This window comes from Adiantum capillus-veneris, chromosome 23 (genome assembly GCF_014529385.1).
Source record: "Adiantum capillus-veneris isolate H3 chromosome 23, ASM1452938v2, whole genome shotgun sequence".
Taxonomy (NCBI): domain Eukaryota; kingdom Viridiplantae; phylum Streptophyta; class Polypodiopsida; order Polypodiales; family Pteridaceae; genus Adiantum; species Adiantum capillus-veneris.
In genome coordinates, this window is record NC_140953.1 from 77,678,180 (window position 1) to 77,704,007 (window position 25,828).

At 39.8% G+C, this 25,828-nt stretch overlaps 1 pseudogene; it reads left to right on the plus strand.

Moving 5' to 3' along the window:
* The first annotated feature begins 9,396 nt into the window (after positions 1 to 9,396).
* On the plus strand, positions 9,397 to 10,114 carry LOC147428027 (uncharacterized; annotated as a pseudogene).
* The last annotated feature ends 15,714 nt before the right edge of the window (positions 10,115 to 25,828 follow it).

Below are 25,828 nucleotides of genomic sequence, written 5' to 3' on the forward strand. Positions count from 1 at the left end.
AATCGTATGCAGCATGTACAGGTGTGAAGGTGACAATAGGGGATGTAAAGATTGACCAAAACTTTTTTGTACAGGATACATCTTCATATCATCTCATCCTTGGACAGCCCTACATCGTGGGAGTTCGAATGGAAACAAAGGTAATGGATGATGGTTTAGCATATGCTAGGATACGTAGCAAAGATGGTAAAGGAGCGGTCCAATATCTCACATTTTGTGTAAACCATGAAAGAAATCGTGACAACCTCAGAGAACATTCTCTACCAAAGGTGAGCAAAGAGTTTCATGATCATAGAGAAATGAGGGGTTTTGTCCAAGTACCATTGTAAAGCGGGATTACAGTGGTACAGAAAGAAAAAGGGTCTCCCCTGGTCCAAAAATAGGTGAAACTTTCTCAACGAGATCCTTGGTAACAAGGAATGGATCAGTATGTTTTACAAAACTTGAAGATTTGAAGAGATGTGAGAGGCAATATGTGCATAATATACAAATAGGCATGAAAAAGAGTGGGTTGCTAGAGACTATTGAAAATGTTTTGGGTTTGTGTGAACAAGTTTCTTTTGTAGATACTATGGGTGAGCTTGATGCTATAATGGGGTATAGTTTGCATCTTGAAAATGAAGTTGTGAAAATTTGCTCTATGAAAATGTATCAAGTAAATAGAAGCCTTTAAAGAAAGCCAAAGAGTTGGCCCAGAAGTCCATGTTGAAACTAAATACAAGAGTGTAGCAAAGAAGGTGAAACCAGTAGCTTCACCCTTACCACCCAACAATAGGGAAAAGATTGACCAGGCTTCTGTACAACCAGGTTTGAGGAATCCTAAAAATATTGGGCATACCTTCACAAAGGAGTCTTTTCAAGAATTGCAAATTGGTTGCGAGGAGTTTCTAACACAGGAGGAGACAAAGTGCTTCAAAGAAATGATTTCCAAGCATGGTAAGACTTTTTCATTTGAGCCACATGAGATAGGATGTGTTGATCCTTCTATTGTAGCTCCTATGGAAATTTTCACAATACCTCATGTGCCTTGGAATTTGCGACCTATTCCGGTTTCAAAGGCAGCAAAGCATATGGGTACTTTTTAAGGGATGGTTACTTGTGGAAGAATCCTAAACAAAAGGGTGCTACATCACAATGGGTTATATGTAAAAAAGAGACTCAAGTAAAGCTCATGCAAGAGTTTCATGAGAGTCTATGGGTTGGACATAGGGGTGTATGGGAAACCTTCTCCAAGTTGAAAGAAAAATACTGGTGGAAGGGTATGTATAAAGATGTATCTCAGTTTGTAGAGTCATGTGTAACTTGTCAAATGTATTCAAATGTTCCACATTGTGATGGATTGCACCGTACATATCCACTAGCCATGCACTATAAATGGGTTGTGAATCTAGTCACAATGCCTTTAGGACTCTGGCAGATGAGATACTTGGTTCTTTCACGTGAGGACCTAACTAATCAGGTTGAAGGAAGAGAATTAAGAGCTAAAACCACAGAAGCTGTGTGCAAATTCCTTCTTGATGAGGTGATTTGCCGTTACGGTTGTGTGGGAAAGATCACTGCAGATAGAGGTGAGCTGGATGCCAAAGAAGCAAGGGAGTTTTTTTCTAGATTAGGAATCAAGCTTTCTCTTACTACAACTTACAACCCTGAAGGCAATGGAAAGAGTGAAAGAGGGCATCCTCCTATCATCAAAGCTTTGGCCAAGGCTTGCAAAGGAAGAGTTGGTGAGTGGCCAAAACTGTTACCATATGCTTTATGGGCTGATCGTACAACACATAGCTCAGTAACTGGCTACATGCCTGCGGAGCGAATGTATGGTCAAAAGCCTGTGATGCTGATTGAAGATACAATTCCCACATGGAATATACTACCATGGCAAGAGGGCTTAGCAGGGAAGATCTCCTTGCATTGCACATAAGGCAACTAGAGAGAAGACCTGGAGACATTGAGGCTGCAAAAGAACGACTCAAAAATGCAAGGCTGAAAAACAAGGACTACTTTGATAAGAGACATCGGCTCAGGAGAAAAGCAATTGACAAAGGTGACTGGGTTTTAGTATATGATAGTAGCCTTGATAACCAGCACACAGTCATGCGTAAGTTTTCAAAAAGATGGTTTGGACCGTATGTTGTAAAGCATGTGCATGAAAATGCTACTTATAGCTTGTCTGAACTAGATGGTACAGAAGTAAAGATTCCCATTGCAGGGAAAAGGATCAAAATGTTTAAGATAAGAAGAGACAATGATCCAGAAGATGTTGATGAGGAAGAAGAGCAAAACACAGGTGAAGATCAAAGTGAAGACGAAGCTTTGGAATTACCCAGTGAAGAAGAAATCAAGGAAGATGTACAAGAGGGCTAATCTTACAAAGAGACAATGTGGCGTCAATAGCTCCGCCTCTTTAACTTGGGGCCAAAAATACATCAGAAAATACTATGGAAAAAGTGTGAATAGCTCCGACTCTTTAACTTGGGGCCAAAAGCATTGATTCTTTCTTTCTACGATCTCATTATTATCTCACACCCTATCTAGATCCTATATCTAGGGTAATTTTGAATCTATATATATTCTATGCATTTTTTATATTTTTCTTATATTTCTTTTTAAATAGCTACCAGGAGGGAATCAAATCCTAGTGGGACACTAGGTGGCATGATTTCAAAGATACACTTATTTTAATGCATTATTGCAAGCATGATTACAAAAGTTGTCAAGGAGCAATGTCATGCTTTCATATGGCATGAGGTGTCCATTGGAATCAAAGCTAAGGGGACCAACAGAAGACTTTTTCTGCCAAAATTGTACCCTATTTTGATGAGTTTTTTACACAAGGTTCCAATCTGAATTGGAAAATGCATATAAAATGAAAGTCGTAGGTAATGAGCTGAGGTTTCTGCCCATATTTTTACTTTTTTATTTGGAGCCACGGTTGAGGAGATATGATCAAAATACTAAACCTCAGTTTGCCCACATCATGCAGGGACAGCTCATTTCCAACTTTTCCAGTTTCTGTTCACACTGGCTCTTCTCTTCTTGTGTAAACCCTTGTGGGTTCCCTTCAACTATAAAAGGGGACCTCTTCTTGCTTGAAAACCACTCAAGCATTCAAGCCATTGATGAGATGAATTCATGAGGGAGTGAGTAGTAATGTCAAATTGTACTTAGCCATTAACATAAGCCTAAGCCTACACTTTCTCATAGAGGAAGACAGCCATTCTTGCATGCTATCCTTGGAAGATCAACTCTAATCAAAGAAGGTCGTGGACTTGGCGTATCAATCAAAGTTGAATTCTCCCCTCCTCTTCTCTCTCCGTCTATAATGGTACCGAAGGGTTTGTTAAGTAAGATGTGTTCTACATTGATGTTTTCTTGATTTCTTGTTGTTTTCTTTTTCATCTATAATCTAACATATATATATATCTAATATCATCTCCTTAACCAAACCTATCTCTCTCACTCTTAGTAATTCATCCTCTCTACAAATTTTAGGTTCTCCTTGCTGCCTACGGGCAAGAATAGAGCTTGGGAGGGAAACTCTCTTCTCTTCTCTTTCCTTCTCTTCTCTTATATTAACATTTTTCACATACTAGAGTTATCCTAGATGAATAATCCACATGATGATAATTTCTATCGCTTTCACTCTGTACGATCTATTAGAATTAACGTATGGATTAGCCGTAAAATACACTTTCAAAAACGTATAGTGTTTCTCTTTGGCCCAGAAAGGCTCAATGAAATACTTCTATAAATGGATCCCATCATACTTCCTCTCATAGACTTTAACTTTTCTTTTGATGTAAGCCTAGTTATCTTGCTATGAACCAAGAGGATTTGTACACAGAATTAATCTCAATCACTAGACAAAACATATATATTATGGTAAGCACAAAACTACAATTCCAAAGAACAATTCGTAGCCTATTCGGTCAGCCAAGATTGAATGCCATTAACTCATCTATTAACCCTTTCATATTACCCATGATACGATATGACCATAGCCTTGATGTTTTCATCTTTGTGTTGTTTTGATGTTCTCTTTCGTGTTCTTTCTTTGTGTGTATGAATGCAAGAGAGAAAAAGTGGGACTTCTTTGATTGCACTTCCTTCCAAACCCTAGTCTTCATGGCATCTATGGTTTAACTCCTTCACATAGTTTTTTGGAGTTCTCTCACAAACTCTCACAGCCATAGGCCTGGTGCTTTCCTAGCAAGACCGCAAATTTCTCGACAACGGTTTGGCGGAGACTAGCACACGCATTACCACCGCCCTTTCAGTATCTAGTTTAAACATGTTTATACCCTATGGAGTTGTTTAATGCCCTTGAAGAAGGTCAAGACCGGACATCGATTTCAAATGTATACTCCGGAATGTTTTATAGACATTCTCGACCTCTTTTACAATTGATGACCAAGAGACCTTGATTTGCAACCAACAAAGGAGCAAACGGTTCCATTGGCCAATGTAGCAGAACCAAAGCCAGCAATGGAACAGACTACTGACAAGGGTAAAAAACCCTTGCCTACAAAAACCACGCAATGGATTCCCAAAGAATCTATACAAAAGCCAACACATCAAGTCACGATGGCATCAGTCCCATCCACACCGACACCAACAAAAAATCCAACAAAAAAAAAGACAAACAAAAGAGAGTGATGGTTACCAAAGCAACAACTCAAAACAAATCACGTTTGGGCTAGGAAAGGTGAAATACATGTAAAAGAATCACTCAATAACCAAAAGCCAACAAGATTTTGGTATCATTTTACAGTATCCTACCAAGTCTTGTCGCAATCCGACAAGGTGCCAAAATCACAATCCATCATGAAAAAGGTCCTATAAATTGCAACAAAACATAGCAAAAATGTCATTCTATGGTCTATGAACACTCTCCTATGGTCAAAACATCAAAAAATAGTGATTTAAGTACTAAAATTTTCCAATTAAGGCTCACTAAAGCGTAGTTGCAAACCAAAACAAAACTGGCAATACTTACACTTCAATGAAAGGGCAAGGAAAGAGAAACACAATGCAAGTTTCAAAATTAAAAAAAGATTACCCTATCATTACGAAAGTGGATTACAAGTCGCAGCTTCGTAGTCGCTTGAGTGTACGTACAACATAGTTCTTTCTTCTTCCCAAGATAAGCCTCCTTTCACATTAAAGTTATTGAACTTTATACCTAGGTCTTTCCAAATGGCCAGTGGCAAACTCACATGGACTTTTACAGATCTCATGAAAGAATTACATCTCAGGGAATTGACCTGCTACTTTAGAATTAAGATTTTGACAGATTATCATTATACTAGCTAGGAAAAACAATAGACTACAAATGTGGTGTCCGGCTACGTGTCCAACCAAGTGGATGCCTGTTTGGTCAATCCACTAACATTTACTCCTTCCTAGCTCATGTTGTCCCTTGAAACAACCATGTGTAACCTTGTTGTTAGATTTGTCTACAGCTTTGTCTTCAAGGTTGGTCTTTAGCTTCGTAAGAGCTTTGTCATTGATGACGCTCCCACCTTCCTTGAGTGATTCATATCACCATGTTGTTGATATGTGATTTGAGCTTTGATTATCAAGGCAAATTTTCTTCTTGTTTCATATTTGCCTCGTTGTTGTTGCTGATCTTGGCCGCCGTGAAGATGGATATTGATGTGTCTGAGTTTGTAGAATTGATCCTCTTTGTGGCATGGTCTTTATAGTGGGTTTGCTTTTAAGCTCCACTGTAATTTGAGTTTTTTGTAATAGGTAGCCAATGTTGAAGCACTGTGTGAGCTACATATGGTTGTTGTGGATAGCTCACTTGTTGAAGTTGTCATTGCTTGTCGTTTGGCTTTGCATGCCATTCTTCATATTTCCCTTATTTGATGAAGCTTTGATGTTGTCCCATTTTTTGATTGAGCCTTTGATATATGATCCTATTTGAATTGAGAATCAAACTTGAAGTACTTGCCATGCAATGTGAGTTCTTGTGAGTAACAAAGGAAGAGTGCCTAATGCATGTGCCAATTATGGGACACTATATATGCATGCAAAAAATTTGTCAAAACAAAATCATGTAGTGTAAGAGATGGTGTTGATGGGTGCTTCAAGGCTCCTCTTTACTTGCTTGTTATTTGTTGTCACTACTTTGTGAAACAAGTTCTTCAGATATTATACAGACTTATGGAGCCTTTGATTTATCTCCCATGAGATGTGGTTGAATCTGTGTGTGGGTTCTTTGTGAGTTTTCACAAACATTTTTGGAACCCACCTTGTCTTTAGTCCATGTGTGACCATATTTTGCATTTTCTCATTTTGCTTGATGTCTTAATGGACAATTGCCATGCTTTGGTATTCATACCTAATTATTTGCATTGTAGAAGACTTTCTTTTGTAGTTGGAAATGAGGTATCTATCTAGAGGTTGCATGACTCTCATTTGTGATTGTCTTCTATTGGCTTTTGTTTGTGACTTTGTGCCTTTGGATTGAGCCCTCTGTTCTCTAACTGATCTTTGTTGTTTCTGGTTGAAATACAACTTTTGAAAACCATATTTGAGTGTTACCTTGTGTTTCAAGTAGCTTGACTGGAATCATCCGTTGCTTCACCTGTTTTTCTTGGGTAGCCTGACTAGTGTTTGACTCCTCGCTTGCTTCTTTTATCTTTGCTTTTGCCTCTTGTGGTTGTTCTTTCTCCTGGTTGAGTTGTTTGTCTTGCATTTATAGCACGTCTTGTTCTTTGTAGAACTCTTTGGTTGAGATGAGTAGGTCCAGGCTGTTACTTTAGGCTTTTTGGCCCAAACATAAGTATTTTCTTGGAAGTATCCTTGAGTAGGATTGACTCATTTGATGCTAGCTACCCGATCACTTTTTGTTGTTGAGGTTGAACTCGTTCTTCATGTATCCAAATTGGGTCGTTGACTTTGATATGATCTTTGGATACCAACACTTGATTGATTCTCGTTGGCTTCTTTTGCATGCTGTTTTGTGATAGAAACTTTGGTTGATAAACTTTTTACTTTGGTCTCCATTTCATTGTCGTTAATTGTGGATCTTGATCTAGATGCTATGATGGAAGTTGTATAGAGTCTCATCAAACTTTGTTACCAACACTTGATTGATTCTCTTTGTCTTCTTTTGCATGCTATTTTGTGATAGAAACTTTGGTTGATAAACTTTTTACTTTGGTCTCCATTTCATTGTCGATAATTGTGGATCTTGATCTAGAGGCTATGATGGAATTTGTATAGAGTCTCATCAAAGGTAAAGTTGTCTTGCAAGGTTGATATACTTCAGCGTTCACCTTATCTTTAACTTTGTTTTCTATGCTTGGTTGCTCCTTTTCTTCATTGACTTGATGTGATTTTGGGTCTTTTGATGGTGTTGTTATTGAAGATTTTTCTTGTGGTTGAAAGAAGATGTTTCTCCAACTTTTTGTCAAGATCAGACTCTCTATGATATGATGGGAGTCGATTATGTGGAAAGTATCCTTATAATCCTCGGTACTCAACTTCAGTAAAGCTTCTGTCACTCCAAAGATAGGAATTAACATTTTGGAGCTTGTGTACACTATGTATTCTAGCTCATTGATTGGTGGTTTTCCCATCATTATCCACATGTCATAAGATATTAGATTATTTGTTTCTTCTGGATCTATCACTGCTGAGCATGTGATCTTGAGTCATGTTTCTTATCATATGCTGAATTTGATTGTTGTAGGAGACAGTCAATCTTCTTCCTAAACCCTACTCTTGTCTTTGATCTTGCGTTTGTTGAACATTTGAAATTGAACCTGGAAACTTTGCTCCTTCATCTGCTTTCAATTGCGCTCTTCCTGGAGGCGGCTTCTTTGAAACAACTTTTGTTGATTCTTCAGATATATCAATGATGATATATTCTTGTGGTTTCTCTGCTTCATTTGTTTATACTTTGGCGTCATGCTGAATTGTTAGCAGCAAGCTGACACGGACATCATTTTTCGGAGTTTTCTTTGTAAAACATTTATTTTTTTGATAAATCGAGAATATTGTTGTTCCTATTTTCTCGGATAAACTTTGTAATTAATGAGCTGGGGCTACAAGCTTCTAGTTTGTGTCAGTCAATCATTTCCTAGCTTTGGTAGAACTCCAGATTATTAGTTTTGACCACCCAAAAACCTTGGCTAAGGTATAAAATCCAATTTTTGTATGTTTTTAATAAGTTTTTGGATAAGAAATACACAGCGTGAGCTAACGGCGCTCACTTCTCTCCTTCTCGCGCTTCCTACTGCCTCTCCGGTTGTCACATTGCGGTTGCCACATTGCGAATGCGTTGCTGCATTGCAATCGCAGGTAAGAGCTCTACGCATTGACGTAAGCTATTCACAGTATTTCGTAGCTTTTGGCGTCGCCGACCTAACTTCATCATAACTAGGAATTTACACTTTTAAATAAAAAACTAAGCATATGCAGAGTATCGGGGCATCATTGTTAAGCATTTAGATGCATTCTGGGTCAAAAACTACTAGGTCAAAAATCCACTACTGTTAATACTCGCGATTTTGAAACTTGACCTAAAGTGGGGTTTGAGACCATAAGCATGTGTGCTTAGGTCTTATAAACTTGTCATAAAAGTTTTGTTACGTTTGGATGTCATTTGATGCCGTAACGGATATGATTTGTTTGCCGATGAGCGATTGGCTTTTGGTGATTTCAGTCACTTGAGTGTATCTTGAGTTAGATGCGAGTTGTTAGTTGTTTTCCAAGAGATTGACAACTTCTTGTATCCTCTATGCACTAGAAGAGTCAGCTGCGTCCCATGGTTTGACAAATTAATCATGATTCTCGCTAATACTGCAATAAGATAGGATGGTGAAGTTAGACATGCGTCCCACATTTGGCATCGTTAGTGCAACAAAGTTATGTCGGTCTAGTAGAATGGTTCTTGCATTCGTATGGAGTCATGCAGATACAGGTCGAGGCTGTGAAGTCAATACTAGATGCCGGTAGCGGCAAGCTTGATCATGATGTGTATGCCAAACGTGGTAATTAGGAGGTCAAAGATTGGTTTTTAATCTCTAATGATTGGTATGCTCCCAGATGCATAAAACATGCTATCCAATTGCTCTATGATTCAATCATTTGGTTACGCAGTTTTTTTGGGATCCAGTTCACGTTGAAGCTAGAACGAGGCCATCTATCGTGGTTACATTGAGGGTTGAAGCATCCAATGCTTGTAGCGGCAATATCTCCGAGTATCAAAGAGATGGTTTGGTTCTCGAAGGTCAATTGTTATCTTCTAGCAACCGTAAAAGTCGGGTCGTCTTCAAACAAAGATAATCTTTTCAAAGCTTTTGGAGGTGATCGGCGTCGGGTGCGAGTGACCACTAAGTCGCAAGGGTGGCGCCACCAGATGGCGGGCTAGAGCAGGGAAAGTTGATGAAGGGACAGCCATGCACTTTGAGGCTACCCAATGGCGCATGGTTTGAAGCAACCAACGAGTTGAAGTCCGTTCTCTGTACAGGTGGAAGTCATGCAGTGGAGAAGTCGTCCACATCACGTGAGAAGAGAAGGAAAGTTGCGCCACATGGGGGGGTTGCCAAGTGCGTCCGCAGACGCGGAAGAATCCGCCATGCAAGGGAGTGAGAAATGAGGACATGGGAAGATTGAGTCGATCCGCAAGAGAGGCCAGAAGCCATCAACAAGGGGGTGAGAGGAGGCGTGAGTGGAGCCATCCCCTTTGCAGCTAGTAAGTAGCGCTACAGTAAAGGTGTCAATCAGGGGGCTGAAGAGCCGCTAGAAGCCATGAAAGAGAGAGGAGGAAGGGGCTGTAGCAAGGGCTGCCCGTGAGGCTGCTGAAAGGCAAGCAGCTTTGGAGCAGAGAAGGCAACATAAGGCCTTGGCTTTGGGGTCTGAACCAAAAAGGGGTCTCCTTGTCGATCTTCCCTACAGGCTGATCAAGAAATAGAACGCCAAGGGCAAGAGGAGGCAGGAAGATTGGCACTTGAGATAGCAGAGGGAGAGCCATCAATTGCAAGGGAGATTGCTGGAGGATAGAAAACTGACTGCAAGGAAATCACAGGCTGAGGGCGGCAAATTTTTTTGAAAGAAGGAGGGACCAGGTGTGTTGAAGGAAGGCCATACGTGTAGGGGCTGACCTTAATCGTATCTATATATGTCGCATTAAAGACTATCCTAACACTAATCAAAATCTCAGTATTCTACCCACTCCATCTATTCTGTCTTGGCGTCTTCCTTTGTGCTGAAAGCTCGGGGCTTGTGTGTGGACCCTTGGAGTTTGTGTATAGCAAGAGAGAGAGAGAGAGAGAGAGGGAGGGAGAGAGAGAGAGAGAGAGAGAGAGAGAGAGAGAGAGAGAGAGAGAGAGAGAGAGAGAGAGAGATAGAGAGAGAGAGAGAGAGACAGATAGCATGCGTGAGTGCAAGAGAGAGCAAGAGATGGGAGGGAATGATTGCCGTTATGTTATATTGCTCCAGGTGTGTGCTATGTGTTAAGCTATTGACGAGTTTGTGTTATTAAGGTGCATATAGCTAGGCGGGTGTAGTCATGAATTGTGCAAATTACGAGCTTACTAGTAAAGCCCCCGGGGAGGTCACCTAATAAAAATGTAACCTATCACGTGAATTCAACAAAAGGGTATTTAAGGTTCTCGAAACTTACAGAAATATATATACAAAAGGGCATTATTTTTTCAAGTTTGAAAAAAAACTTACAGATTTTAAAAGAAAAGTGTACATTATATTCTTAACAAAATTCACAGATAAGGGGTTTTACAAACATGTCTTGAACGCACGTGATATGGTAGTTTTACACATAGTGAACCCCCCGAGGTAGAGCCATACAGAAAATACAGTCTGTGTGAGTCTATATGAGTGGCTTGGGGTGCAGGACATATGCTGGGCTATAGAGAGGCATCTAGTTTGTGTACTATGTGTGTTTCCATTTCCCCCATCCCGTTAGTGGTGCCCCCACTGAGGACTCCCTGATTGCTTTGAAGAAGAGAGTGCAAAGATCAACAGAAGGATACCATGGCAGCTCGAAGCTATGGCCCTATTTTCATAGGTGAGGAGGATCCAGTCGAATGGATTGCAGACTTTTAATTATACATGCTATCATTGCAGATGCCTAATGAAGACAGCAAGATGGACACTATTCCATTTGTGCTACGTGGCAAGGCGAAAGCATGATTCAATACACTGCAGGGCGAGCCGCGACAGGCCTGGCCGGCTCTACAGGCCAGTTGCCTACAACATTTTTGAAAGGAAGTATCACCTATGGATATGGATGTGAAGCTAAAAGCTCTCAGGCAAGATGTAAGTGAAGAATTTAATGTTGGGCAGAATTAGCCACATCAATGCAATTGGCCAGCGACGACTATTTCAAGATGGAAAAATTTATGGCATGCCTACATCCTAAGGTAGGAGAAAAGTTGGATTTTGAAAGCCTCGAGAGCTACAACGGTGATGTAGAAATTGCGCTAGCAAAGAGCAGGAAGATCAAGTAGAATATCAAACAAGGTATGATGGGATACAAGCAACCACCGAGTTCTCAAGCCGAGGTTCGTGCAGAGGATCAAGCAAATCGTGGAGTGGCAACTATTCCTCAACACTGGGTACGTACTGTTCAAGATTTATCGGAACAAATGCAAGAGCTTCGTTTGAGTGTGATGGACAGAGGGCAGCAAAGAGCGGGCAAAGGAAGAGCTAGGCAGCTGCCTGGCCATTGTTATAATTGCGGCAAAGAAGGTCACTACGCACGGGATTACCGACATCCACCAAGGGAAAGAGGAGGTATGTATCCACTGTTCGGAAGAGAAAGAGGACAAGGGCAACTCAACGGGCAAAGAGAGAAGCAGTCTGACAATCGTATACCTCCTGCTGCTCAAGGTAGTAATGAAGAAGCTCATCGTTTTAATATGATTGGAGTATATGAACAGGTAGTAGATGTTTTGGCCAACAAAAGATCACGTGAAGGAAGAGAGACGGAGACAGAGTGGGAGACTAGAGCTCACAAAGGCAAAGGGAAAATCAGCGAAGGTAGAGAGAAGGCAGAGACGAGCAAAAGAAGAAGGAGGCGTAAAATCAAGAAATCCCACTACCAACTTGGAAGGGATCATCCCGAATATGACTTGGTGAGTGATGTCAAGAACCAAAAGGCTAATATTACTTTTGGTCAGCTGCTTGCCTTAAATCCTAAATTGGGATGTTAGTGGTCTACTAGTGCTAGCACCGGGCTTCCACGTGACAAAACAAGAGTGCATACTATGGGGAATCTAGCATTGAGGGTTGGGAGTCCAGTAGATGTGCTTCCACTTGCTGATGCTCTTATCGAAAAGAAGATGCAGGTACATGCATACATCGATGGAGGGGCCCAAGTGTGTGTCATGACCGAATCCGCCATGAAGGATGCAGGAGTTAAAACAGTGGTAAGATCTAATATGCAAATGAGGATGGCCAACCATACCAAGGCTAGGTGTCTGGGCATAGCACTGGATGTGAAGGTAAAGGTTATGGGTGTTGAATGCCTTATTGATTTTTTTTTGTTATGAAAGCTGGTGACAATGCTTACCCTATCATATTGGGTAGACCATGGCTTCTTGCAATGGGGGCCAAGAAGGATTGGGGAAAAGGGGTACTTAATTTATTTGATTAAGTGAATGATAGACAGGTGATGCTTGATCTACGGATGAGGGAGAGTTGCTTGCATCCCATGGTGAAGGATGAGGGAGATGATTCTACAACAAGCTACGAATACAAAACGGAGTCAACCTATGACGAAGGCTACATAGATACAGAAGAGGGAAAGAGTGATGACGATCTCCTCCATGTTGATGCTGATCTCTTTGGGGTTACTATCGATAACTCTATTCCAAAAGAAGGTATGCAAGCTCAAGTTTCCCCTATTGATGCCCAAGAGGTAAGAGGTATGCTAGGAGACAACGAAGATGAGCCCATAGTGTGTAGAACCACTCAGGTAAAAAGAGCGGAATAGGCCCTAGAGGTAGCCATTCAATCATGTCAATACCCATTCAATGTACTCTTACCTTGGGAGAACTATTAAAATCAGACCATATCTATGGAATGATTTACAAAAAACTCTAGAGAAGGTGGGGATAATATGGCTAATAACAAAAAATTTGGGTAAATTGAAACATGAATTGAATAACAAGGAGATTAGTGTTGGAGCTATATATGGCTCACTCTACTCAACTTGGTCTCACCTATATATTTGTATCTTGTCCTCAATATGAATCAGTCTTTGGGAGTGTATATGGTGTGTCTCTTGTCTCGTCTCTCTCTCTTTCTCTCTACATCTCAACATGGTATCAGAGCAGTAACGATCATGCGCCGATTCAATTCATGGTGACAAAACAATATGTGTATGCGATTTGCATGTAAGATTCAAAAATTGCTACAAATTTTATTTTTGAGCATTGATTCTTGTTAATTGTGGTTATTTTGTGTTAAGAAGAATATGATTAGTGTTTTGTGTGACGTTTATTGCTAATCAATCTAATCGTTGATTACGTTTTCTTGTTTATGACACCCTGAACTTCATCTCAATTTTTCTTGCTGTTCTGCTCAAAATTTGGAGAAACTTTTTCGTCTCCTCGAGCTCTTCGATTTGAGTTCTAGGTTTGCGTCAATCGGAGTTCGCAGCAGAAAGTTATGCTGTTTTTACTGCAATTGAGCTTGACGCAGCTTTCTTCGTCCTAGTTCTTCGTGAAGCGTCCGCGATCGTTTTTTTTATTTTGGCGTTAACTTTTTCAAGAAAATTTAGCTTTTTGCTATTCATATTGTGGCCGTCAATCTTGCGTCTCACACCACTCTATTTTGAGGACTCTTTTATTATTAACGTCTCCTTTATCCTACCGTTTTTGGGTGACATCTCTCACATTTTTGAAAGTTCCTTGAGCATCCTTCTTACGTTTATCGTTGACAGAACGCAGTCCTCATATCTCTCTTATTCTCAATTGCGGCCTTCACCATATATGGTGTGCAAATTCTGCGATCTTATCTTATACGTCTTCTCGCAACAAGATATGGCTATGAATATTCTCGTCAACGGCTTTCCTTCTGGCCAACGTTCTGTTCCTCCTTTCCAAGGTCAAGGTTTTCCAGGCTGGAAAGCAAAGATGCTGTTAATTCTTGAAGGCGATGAACTCTGCAATGTTGTTCTTGGAAATCGTGTTTGTCCGCCTCAGCCTGTTGATACGGATAATAATAACGTGCTTATCACTGAAGGACCTATATTTGAAGATTAGAATGTTGCCTATACGGATTGGCAACGATGTGATAAAGCAGCTCATCGATATATTCTTTCTTCTCTTACTGATTCCCTTTTGCTTGATATGTACGAACTGCCTACTTCCCACGACGTATGGAAGTACCTTATTGCAAACTTTCAGAAGAAATCTGTCACAGAAATACTTTATTTGAGAGGGTTGCTTAACAAGTTACAATATGAAGTTGGTACTGCCATGACGGGACATATTGAATCTTTCAAATCTATTATTAATCAACTTGCTGCTGCCGGTGATCCTGTTCCACAAAAGCAACTGATTACACTTCTCCTTGATACGGTGAAGGACTCTTCTTATGATAACATTGTTCCTATTCTCTCTAATAAAGATGGTCTTGATTTCGACCAAGCCTGCATGTCTTTAATTAAATACTCTCAACGTCAAGAACGTCGTAATGCTAGTCATGAAACAGCTATGATTTCACACGAGGAGACTGAGTCACAATAGATGGAACGGGCTTTTTATGCTCGAAGGCGTCCATTTCAACGAGGAAACCGCAGAGGTGGCCGTCGCGGTAATATTTTCTCTCGTCTCAAATTTCCTAATAAGCAATGTTCTTACTGCAACAGAAATGGCCATACTGAAGATGATTGTTGGGCACGTCAATATGATGAAGAACACAATATTACCACAAAACAACCACGTTTATCTAGAGACTCTTCTTCTTCTTCTGCTTGTGAATATTGTGGATGATCTGATCATCCCACTCATATGTGCTATAAGCGTCGATTTGACACAGATCGGAATAGAGCATATGCTACTGAACATCGAAACAACATTGTACCAGAAACAAGCTGTGTCCTATGTTCAGTTTCTCCAGACAGAATACTTCATGTACGCGATGGATCACTTTTTATTGGCGATTCTGGTGCTACAAGAAATATGACATATCAGTCTAAGTGGCTCCATAACTATCATCCACTGCCAGTTCAACGTGTTGTTTATCTTGCCGATGATACTACTTGTCAAGTAAAGGGTATTGGAGACTTATATCTTGGTACCTTCTCTTTTTCCACTCGAATTTTGCGAGGAGTATTACATGTACCAGATCTTCAATGTAATCTTCTTTCAGTTGCTAGACTTGTTGATCTTGGTCTGTTTGCTGGATTTGATCATACCAAATGCCGAATTGAGAAAGATGGACAGACTATAGCCACTGCTACTCGAAATGGTAATTTGTTTGAACTCTCTCTCAACGATGTTGTAGCAAATGTTGTCACTACTCCAGGTGATCATGATTGCAAAGTATGGCATCACCGTTTTGTTCATGCTGATTTCTCAAAACTCCTTGATCTTCAACGTCGTGATCTTGTTCATGGCATGGATCTTAAAGCCCATCCTCATATGGGAATTTGTGAATTTTGTGCTCTTGGGAAACACAATCGCAAACCCTTTCCTCTTTCAAATACAACTCATTCTCATGACATATTGGATCTTGTTCATACTGATATATGTGGACCTCTACCTTCTTCGAGATCACAATATCGCTACTTCATTACTTTCATTGATGATTTCTCAAGGTATACGACTGTATTTCTACTTAGACAAAAATCTGAAGCCTTATCTATTTTCAAACAATTCCACAAGGCTGCGGAACTTCAAACTGGTCGTCGCCTTAAGAAGCTTCGTAGTGACAATGGAGGCGAATATGTTTCTCGAGAGTTTGTGAGTTACAGTGCTGACAGTGGAATTCATCATGAACACACTATTCCATATTCGCCTCAACAGAACGGTGTTGCTGAACGAAAGAATCGCACTATTCTCAATTCTATAAGATGTATGCTGATTCATTCTGGCTTATCTCGTGTTTTTTGGGCTGAAGCTACTTTGACAGCAGTATTTATTCAGAATCATCTTCCTACTACTGCACCCTCTGGTAAGATACCCATCACAGCATGGACAGGTGACATTCCTTCTGTATCTCATTTTCGAACCTTTGGATGTATTGCTTATATTCATGTTCCCAAAGAAACACGAACAAAGCTTGATGCTCCTGGTCTTAAAGTTATTTTTATTGGATATTCTGACACTTCCAAAGGCTACAAATTCTATGACCCTTCCTCCAAGAAAGTAATTGTGAATCGTGATGCTACTTTTAACGAACAGCTTATGGGAGGCTCCTGGTCCATGGATGATTCTGATGATACTAAATCATTGCTTCAAGCTTTTCCATTTCTTTCAGAAGATGAAACTCTTCCTATAGAGCAACTTTCCTCTTCACAACCATCCATTCCGAATGTCGCCAATGATGATATTGATATTTTTGTTGATCTGCCTATTGATTTTGAACATGGCTCATGTCATGTTTATGATGACGATATTGCTGATAATGCTTTTTCTACTTCCGAAGATCAAGTTACTTATGATGAATCTATCTCTTCACCACAAAAGGATCAATGGCAAGAGGCTATGGAAGCAGAGTACGATTCTCTTATCTCTAAAGGTACATGGATACTAACTGAATTACCTCCTGGTCGTACAGCTATTAAATGTAAGTGGGTGTATAAGACAAAAGTAAAAGCAGATGGATCTTTTGACAAGTTTAAGGCGGGTTTAGTTGCAAAAGGTTATTCCCAAGTAGCTGGTGTTGATTATCAAGAGACTTTTTCACCAGTTGTTCGCATTACAAGTGTTCGAGTTTTATTGGCATTTGCTGTTCAATTTGATTTAGAAGCTCATCAAATGGATGTGCGAACTGCTTTTCTTAATGGTGACTTGGAAGAGGAAATTTATATGGAACAACCAGAAGGGTTTGTTATTCCAGGTAAAGAAGACCTTGTTGCTCAACTCCATAACGCACTATATGGTCTCAAACAAGCTTCGCAAGCCTGGTATACAAAATTTGATCTTTTTCTCACCTCTAAAGGATTCATCTCTTGCTCGTCAGACCCCAACTTATACATAAAACGCCAAGGTAGCAGTTTTGTGATTCTTGCTCTTTATGTGGATGATACCATCCTTGTTTCCAATGATTTGGGATTTCTTCAGCAAGTGAAAAAGTTATTGTCTTCTGCATTTGATATGGTGGATCTTGGAGAGATTCACTCGTGTCTTGGCATTCAAATCCAACGGAACCGTACAAAAGGTATTTTATTCCTTCGACAGTCAAAGTTTATTGAAGATACTATTCAAAAATTTGGTATGGAATCTGCACATTCAGCCAACACACCTTGTCTTGCAAGCTCTACGAAGAACACTTCTGACAATGGCGGTCAACTTGTCACAAATCAACCTTATGCTAACTTGATTGGATGTCTTCAGTTTGTTGGCATGAACACTCGTCGTGATATTTTGTTTGCTGCTAATTATCTTGGACAACATCTTGCATGTCCTTCTCTTAAGCATTGGTCTGGTGCAAAGCGTGTGTTGAAATACTTGAAAGGCACTACAGATTTTGGTTTAGTCTATCGACGACAACTCACATCGGATTCTATGCAATCTCTTTCTCTTTTGGGTTACACAGATGCAGACTGGGCAAGATCACATTTATCTATGCCATCTACTAGTGGAAATTGCTTCTTTATAAATGGGTGTCTTGTTTCTTGGACTACCAAGAAACAACGTTGTGTTGCAGTTTCTACGACTGAGTCAGAATATGTTGTGGCATCACTTGCAGCTCGTGAGTTGATTTGGCTTCGACAAATGCTGGTTGATATTGGTCACTCTCCTCTTTCTAGCACACCCTTGCGGTGTGACAACCAAAGTGCTATTAGTCTTGCAAAAGACTATGTTCAACATAATAAGTCAAAGCACATTGCTGTCCATTATCATTATCTCAGGTATGAAGTACGCAAAGGAACCATTATGGTTGAACACTGTCCAAGTGACCAGATGATTGCAGACATTTTGACCAAAGGCCTCAACGAGTCACGTTTCATCATCTTGCGCTCGGAGCTTGGAGTTGCTTCGACCTCACTCTTTCTAGATTAGCTTCTTTGCTATTGTAATAGCTTTGTACATATGACATTGTAATCTTTTAGGTACCATGCACTATGCACACTCCACATTTGCACATTTTGATCTCTAAGTCACTTGAATATTTGTACATAGATGCACAATTCACTTTCACATCATCATCGCTAGTTCATATTTTCACATTGTATAGGGGCTTGGGTTTTTCCCTTGAACTCCCCAAGGGTTTTTTTATCCAAAGCTAGAGACCTTTGTTTGAGTGGGGGTGTTGGAGTTATATATGGCTCACTCTACTCAACTTGGTCTCACCTATATATTTGTATCTTGTCCTCAATATGAATCAGTCTTTGGGAGCGTATATGGTGTGTCTCTTGTCTCGTCTCTCTCTCTTTCTCTCTACATCTCAACAATTAGATCCGTCACTATGAACAAAGTTGGAGAATACTACAAGGGGGAAGAAGGAGACACAAATCTTTTGGTGAGATATAATGATGTAGAAACCATGGTAATACTGGACAGTGGAGCTGGCATAGCCATAGCCACAAAAGTAGTATGGGAATCATGGAGAAAACCGGCCATTAGAAAAACTCAAATGAAATTACGATTGGTGGATGGACACATAGAAAAAACCCTAGGACTGCTTAAAAAGTGATTGTAAGTTCCTGTGGAATTGATTATTGACATACTTTTGCAATAGAAACTTAACTCTGAAATCATCTTTGGAAGGCCATTCATGTGGCAAGTACAGCTCATTGAAGATTCAGGAAACAATTACTTGTACTTGAAGCAAGTGGGATCAATCACAAGGGTTAATTTGAATTATTACACTTATAGAGATGTAATGAAAACACTCATTCAAGAATTTGTCTCAGTCTCTTCAGCTGAATAAAAGCTTCCATCTTGGTTAAACAAAGACACACCTATTTGGATGTGTGGGGCCTCAAAAAATGGGAGTTTAAAACGAGAAGAATGTATCTTAGAAAGGGAGTGCATAGATGAACCATATGTACCTGGACCCTTTTTGTATCATTTGTTTGAATCATTTGAATGGACTCAAATTTTGGCAACAATGGATGTGTGTGTGAAACGTCTCTACCTACTCAATTTTGCAATGAGTATGGTTATGACATAATTCCCATATAAATGATCTCAACCCTTCACATAGAAGATGAAGTTCATGAACCCAAGGACTTTGTGAGAGCTCAGCAAGTCTTTTCAAACATCTATTATGATGCTATTGACGAGTGTGAAGAACATTCACCCACTTCGAATGATTTTGGGTCAGAAAAAGAACATGTGAGAGCGCAACTACTCATAAAAGGAGGAGAGGAAAAGTTTTTTGACTTTCCAAACCAAAAAACAAGAAGACAAAAATGGTATAGAAGAAAAAGACACACAAAAAACTTGAAATCTAGACCTATGTCATCAGTTTCTAGAAGAACACAGTTTTTGATGCAGAAAGATTCACATGATTGTGTCAAAGACAAAATCACGGGTAGATATAAGCAAGGAACATAAAAAACATCAAGGAAAATGAGAAAGGAAACTAAATCAAAACCTAAACACCACGATGATAAATCATCTATGACACGAGTTGAACAAAGGAAAAAATACCAAGAGTTGAAGAAAACTCTAAAGGATGTGTATACCATTGAAATGAAACAACCAAGGAAGAGGGTAAATATGTAATGAGTATTCATCCCTTTAGTGGGAGAGTGAAGCAAGTGCATTTCTCAAATGATGATGAAGAAGTTGAAGCTATTCCTAAGATACTATGGGTGAGCTCGATGCTATAATGGGGTATAGTTTGCATCTTGAAAATGAAGTTGTGGAAGTTTGCTCTATGGAAATGTATCAAGTAATAGAAGCCTTTAAAGAAAGCCAAACAGTTGGCCCAGAAGTCCATGTTGAAACTAAATACAAGAGTGTAGCAAAGAAGGTGAAACAAGTAGCTTCACCCTTACCACCCAGCAATAGGGAAAAGATTGAGCAGGCTTCTCTACAACCAAGTTTGAGGAATCCTAAAAAGATTGGGCATACCTTCACAAAGGAGTCTTTTCAAGAGTTGCAAATTGGTTGCGAGGAGTTTGTAACACAGGAGGAGACAAAGTGCTTCAAAGAAATGCTTTCAAAGCATGGTAAGGCTTTTGCATTTGAGCCACATGAGATAGGATGTGTTGATCCTTCTATTGTAGCTCCTATGGTAATTTTCACAATACCTCATGTGCCTTGGAATTTGCGACCTTTTTCGGTTTAAAAGGCTCATTTGCCAAAGTTAGTAGAGCTACTGAATGAGAAAATCAAAATGGGAATCTTGGACTTTTCTTGTGCTCCATACTCAAACAGGTGGTTCACAGTTCCAAAGAAGAATGGTTCTCTACGCTTCATCCAAGATATACAACGAGTAAACAAGGTGATAATTATAAATGTAGGTACAGGTCCAATTGTGGATGAGTTTACAGAGGCGTTTGCAGGGAGGTCAATCTACTCAATTGGGGATCTCTACTCAGGGTATGATCAATTTCAGCTTGCAATCAAAAGCAGAGACTTGACAACCATGCGGACACCTTTGGGTTTGGTAAGGATGTGTACCTTGCCACAGCGAGCAACCAACTCGGTTGCACATATGATGAATGGGATGAATAAGGTCTTACGTGACTTTATTTCTCAAATCACAATGCCTTTCATTGATGATTTACCTATCAAAGGATGTGAACAAAGTGACAAAGATGAAGCTATGGATCTCAAGGGATGTCGCAGGTTTGTGGTAAATCACATGAATGATTGTGATAAAATTTTGTCTAGGTTCGAAGAAGTGAATCTTCTATTGTCAGGGAAAAAGTCTATGTTTGGTGTCAATGAAGTGCTCATTGTGGGGCACATGTGCGGGCCATATGGTAGGAAACCTTGTCCAGCAAAGGTAGATACCATCCAAATAATGAAAGAAACATGCACTAGCATCACTGAGGTTAGAAGGTTTCTCGGAGCATGTAGCTGATCCTCTTTATCAGCTGCTTAGAAAGAATCAATAGTTTAAATGGACAGAAGCACATGTAAAATCCATTGAAAAGATAAAGGAGTTGCTCCAGTCAGCAACAACTTTGAGAATGGTAGACTATGAGTGTCAAAGGCCAGTAATTGTGACAGTAGACACCAGTCCTACAGGGATTGGATGGGCAATAGGGCAAGATGACAAAGAAGGACACATGTATGTGGTAAGATTTGGAGCAAAGGTATTAAGTGCTCGCCGAAGAAACTATCCATAGATAAAGAGAGAGTTATGGGGTATGGTTACTGCCTTGAAAAGTTGGAAAGAGTACCTAATTGGTGCATGTGTGGTTGTAGAAATAGATTGTCTACCACTTCTTCGGATGATTACAAGCTGCTCAACGCCAGACATTGCTATGTTGCGGTGGATTGCCTACATTAAGTCCTTAAATCCTAAGTTTAAGCACATTGCAGGTAAAGACAATACAGTGGCAGATATTCTATAAAGGGCAAGGTATGAAGATGAGTCACAAATGATTGACGAGGGAGATGATGTAGGCACAAAGTTCTATTCTATCTCTCATGTCAAAGGTAACAATGTCTTCATGACTAATCTACTTGAATCATTCTTGAAAGATATTTATGAAGGTGATTGGCTTTCTATTGGAAGCTACTTGAGTACTCTAACAAAACAGGATGATTCGTCTGAACAAGAATTCAAGAGGATACGTAGGAAAGCATATGGGTACTTTTTAAGGGATGGTTACTTGTGGAAGCATCCTAAACAAAAGGGTGCTACACCAAAACGGGTTATATGTAAAAAAGAGACTCAAGTAAAGCTCATGCAAGAGTTTCATGAGAGTCTATGGGTTGGACATAGGGGTGTATGGGCAACCTTCTCCAAGTTGAAAGAAAATACTGGTGGAAGGGTATGTATAAAGATGTATCTCAGTTTGTAGAGTCATGTGTAACTTGTCAAATGTATTCAAATGTTCGACATCGTGATGGATTGCACCGTACATATCCACTAGCCATGCACTATAAATGGGTTGTGGATCTAGTCACAATGCCTTTAGGACTCTGGCAGATGAGATACTTGGTTCTTGCACGAGAGGACCTAACTAATCATGTTGAAGGAAGAGAATTAAGAGCTAAAACCACAGAAGCTATGTGCAAATTCCTTCTTGATGAGGTGATTTTCCGTTACGGTTGTTTGGGAAAGATCACTGCAGATAGAGGTGAGCTGGATGCCAAAGAAGCAAGGGAGTTCTTTTCTAGATTAGGAATTAAGCTTTCTCTTACTAAAACTTACAACCCTGAAGGCAATGGAAAGAGTGAAAGAGGGAATCCTCCTATCATCAAAGCTTTGGCCAAGGCTTGCAAAGGAAGAGTTGGTGAGTGGCCAAAACTGTTAACATATGCTTTATGGGCTGATCGTACAACACATAGCTCAGTAACTGGCTACATGCCTGCGGAGCTAATGTAAGGTCAAAAGCCTGTGATGCCGATTGAAGATACAATTCCCACATGGAATATACTACCATGGCAAGAGGAGCTTAGCAGGGAAGATCTCCTTGCATTGCACATAAGGCAACTAGAGAGAAGACCTGGAGACATTGAGGCTGCAAAAGAACGACTCAAAAATGCAAGGCTGAAAAAAAAGGACTACTTTGATAAGCGACATCGTCTCAGGAGCAAAGAAATTGACAAAGGTGACTGGGTTTTAGTATATGATAGTAGCCTTGATAACCAGCGCACAGTACTGCGTAAGTTTTCAAAAGGATGGTTTGGACCGTATGTTGTAAAGCATGTGCATGAAAATGCTACTTATAGCTTGTCTGAACTAGATGGTACAGAAGTAAAGATTCCCATTGCAGGAAAAAGGATCAAAATGTTTAAGATAAGAAGAGACAATGATCCTGAAGATGTTGATGAGGAAGAAGAGCAAAACACAAGTGAAGATCCAAGTGAAGACAAAGCTTTGGAATTATCCAGTGAAGAAGAAAGCAAGGAAGATGTGGAAGAGGGCTAATCTTAGAAAGAGACAATGTGGCACATGCCGGAGGATGTGCAGGCTTAGAGGGGGTGGATGTCGTGCTGTGACACGTACATAGTGGGAACGAATGCTACAAGAGTTATCTTGTAACTTTTTAAATACATAGTTATATTTTCTATAGTGTACATATGCATATTTAAGTATAATAATATGATTTCTATCTCATCCTATTATTTATCTCAAGGGTAACCTATTCTTACTTTACTATCAAAAAATACTATGGAAAAAGCGTCAATAGCTCCACCTCTTTAACTTGGAGCACAAAGCATTGATCCTTTCTTGGAAAATGCATATAAAAAGGAAGTTGTATGTAATGAGCTGAAGTTTCTGCCCATATTTTTACTTTTTTATTTGGAGCCACGGTTGAGGAGATATGATCAAAATACTAAACCCCAGTCTGCCCACATCATGCAGGGACATCTCATTTCCAACCTTTCCAGTTTTTGTTCACACTGGCTCTTCTCTTCTTGTGTAAACCCTTGTGGGTTCCCTTCACCTATAAAAGGGGACCTCTTCTTCCTCGAAAACCACTCAAGCATTCAAGTCATTAATGAGATGAATTCATGAGGGAGTGAGTAGTAATGCCAAATTGTACTTAGCCATTAACATAAGCCTAAGCCTACACTTTCTCATAGAGGAATACAGCCATTCTTGCATTCTATCCTTGGAAGATCAACTCTAATCAAAGAAGATCATGGACTTGGCATATAAATCAAAGTTGAATTCTCCGCTCTTCTTCTCTCTCCATCTATAATGGTGCCAAAGGGTTTGTCAAGTAATATGTGTTCTACATTGATGTTTTCTTTATTTCTTGTTGTTTTTTTTTTCATCTATAATCCAACATATATATATCTAATCTCGTCTCCTGAACCAAACCTATCTCTCTCACTCTTAGTAATTCATCCTCTCTACAAATTTTAGGTTCTCCTTGCTACAGGTACATCTCTCACCGCAGTATCCTTATTGCCTACAGGCAAGAATAGAGCTTGGGAGGGAAACTCTCTTCTCTTCTCTTCCCTTCTCTTCTCTCATATCAACATTTTTCACATACTAGAGTTATCCTAGATGAATAATCCACATGATCATAATGTCTATCGCTTTCACTCTGTACGATCTATTAGAATTAACGTATGGATTAGCCGTAAAATACACTTTTAACAACGTATAGTGTTTCTCTTTGGCCCAGAAAGGCTCAATGAAATACTTATATCACCGGATCCCATCATACTACCTCTCATAGAGTATAACTTTTCTTTTGATGTAAGAGTAGTTATCTTGCTATGAACCAAGAGGATTTGTACACACAATTAATCCCAATCACTAGACAAAATATATATATTATGGTAAGCACAAAACTACAATTCCAAAGAACAATTCGTAGCCTATTCGGTCAGCCAAGATTGAATGCCATTAACTCATCTACTAACCCTTTCATATTACCCATGATACGATATGACCATAGCCTTGATGTTTTCATCTTTGTGTTGTTTTGATATTCTCTTTTGTGTTCTTTCTTTGTGTGTGTGAGTGCAAGAGAGAAAAAGTGGGACTTCTTTGATTGCACTTCCTTCCAAACCCTAGTTTTCATGGCATCTATGGTTTAACTCCTTCATATAGTTTTTTGGATTTCTCTCCCAAACTCTCACAGCCATAAGCCCGTTGCTTTCCTGGCAAGACCATTAATTTCTCGACATATTTTTGGTGAACCCGATGCGAATGTGCCAGGGTGAGAGTTAATGGGTAACCATGGGTGATCATGTTGAGCAACAAGGTATGCATTTTGACCTAGCAACAATGAAAATGTTTCAAGCATTTGCAATGTTCATGCAACAACAACATGCCACCGAAAGAAGAGAGATTTCAGCAAAACGAAGGCCATACAAGCAGTCGTCAATAGAATGGATCAATTCAATGGCAAAGATGTAACCAAGTACTTATGCGAGTATGTGAAGGAGATGGACCTGCATCGCGTGTCAGAAGGTGAGATGATTCAAAGTTTTGAGCTAGTTAATGCTCCAAAAATTAGAGAACATGTTTTGGGAATTAAAGATGGACATGGGAGAAATTGGGAAGAACTCAAAGTAGCTTTAAACGAGGAATATTTCATGGAGGACTCCGAGAGAGTGACCAAAAGGACATTTTTAGAATGGGTAGTCAAGCCAAAGCAAGGACTGTCAATAACAGAGCTACTTAGGGAATTTGAGCGACGCTATGCACAACTCACCACGACAGAAAAGGCCACACTAGATGCAAAGAAGACAGATCTTTTCTTACAAGCTGCACGTAAAGAGTTTCAAGAAAATTTGAAGCTTCTTCTTGAAGATAAAGATGCTGAGCAAGAACTAAAGACTGACTGGAATGAGGTTGAAGGTGCTGTCTCACTTCTTGCCAAATGACAAAGAAGAAGGGACAAGATGGTAGTAAACACTACAAGTCCTTCCACCTCAACTCCTGACAAAATGGTAAAGCCTACTTTTATCACTCCGAAGTTTGATGAGTCCATGCGAGATGAGCTTGTGAACTTGAAGGTGAAGCTTGCAAAGCTTGAAGAAAAAGGCCAATTGTCAGGGCCACTTTCTAGGCAAAGACAACA